Here is a 1,200-nt window from a genome sequence, read left to right as displayed (position 1 = left end):
AAAAATCTCGTGCCCCTCAGCGTCAGTTGGGCAGAGGTTGTGGCCTTACGACCACAGCTCCCGACTTTAGAGCCGGGGAACCAGGTTCGACCCTCAGCGTCGGCTCAGTGTCCTGTGTTTCTGGGCAAATGACAATCTCCCTGTGCCTACCAAAGATGAATGTGTCCTTGTGTAACGTAACTGGTGCTCATGTAAAGAGCTCCAATACCTTCTGGTTGAGTTCGCGCTATGTAAATCTGCACATAAAAAAATTACTACCTCTCCACACCGATCAGCTCCCATGCCTCCACTTCCGGAGAAAGGAGGGAAAGTGCGCCAAGAATTTTTTCAGCTTCTATATCCAAATACAGAAATTACAGGCCCCCGTGTGCAGGGCACTGGCCTGCTGCTGTGCATGCTTTAAAAATAAATCTATGTAATTTCCTTTGCTGACGCATCCATTGGTGTTTCCATAATATATGGAATTATGAAATTTGGATGCAAAGTAGCAGCTTTTGCTGATAAATTGAACGAGAAGAAAGTTGCTGAAGCCCACGAGGTGAAAGATTCAGCAATTGATGCCCTCAATCAGGCAATTACAGACGAGAGCAAAGTACAGTGGCGTGTTGGACCCCATTAAATTTTTGATTCCAAGAGAAGCACCGTTGTCATGGTACTCTAATCAAATTCCCGGGAAGGCTTCTCACCGTTTACCACGAGGCGCAGATGCGCTTAGACTATCACGACAACCTGCAGCACGTGAAGTTCCGCCGGGAGCAATTAGAAGGTGGCATGTTGAAATGGATGGAGAAAAACGTTATGCAGTTATAGGAGAAGGGGAGTACAGTAAAGTGTATTTCGGGCATCAAGGCGCTATCCGAGACTGTATAAGCCAGCTTGCAAACTTGAGACTTCACACCTCCATGTGAGAGAGGAACTGGACTTGAGCTGTTCAGATACCGTGCCCTATAATAATATAAAATATATATATATATATTTACACCTAAAAAAGAAAAAAGAAACATGATGATGATATACCCTGCGCCCTCGATTATAGATTGCATAGGCATAGCCAATAGGTCTCGCCTTTGGGACCTTATAAGTGTTTAGCCATGCAACACTTGATGTTGTTGCACCAAGGATATTGTGTTGGAGAACTAAACACTTATAAGGTCCCAAAGGCGAAAACATTGGTCCATTATTCCTATCCTATAAATATTA

At 44.2% G+C, this 1,200-nt stretch overlaps 1 pseudogene; it reads left to right on the top strand.

The window, feature by feature from the left end:
• Window positions 1–280: 280 nt before the first annotated feature.
• Window positions 281–888, top strand: LOC146796224 (ATP synthase peripheral stalk subunit b, mitochondrial pseudogene; annotated as a pseudogene).
• The last annotated feature ends 312 nt before the right edge of the window (window positions 889–1,200 follow it).

The sequence above is a fragment of the Triturus cristatus genome, chromosome 10 (assembly GCF_964204655.1).
Source record: "Triturus cristatus chromosome 10, aTriCri1.1, whole genome shotgun sequence".
In the NCBI taxonomy this organism is placed as follows: Eukaryota; Metazoa; Chordata; class Amphibia; order Caudata; family Salamandridae; genus Triturus; species Triturus cristatus.
This window is presented reverse-complemented; position numbering and strand designations above follow the sequence as displayed.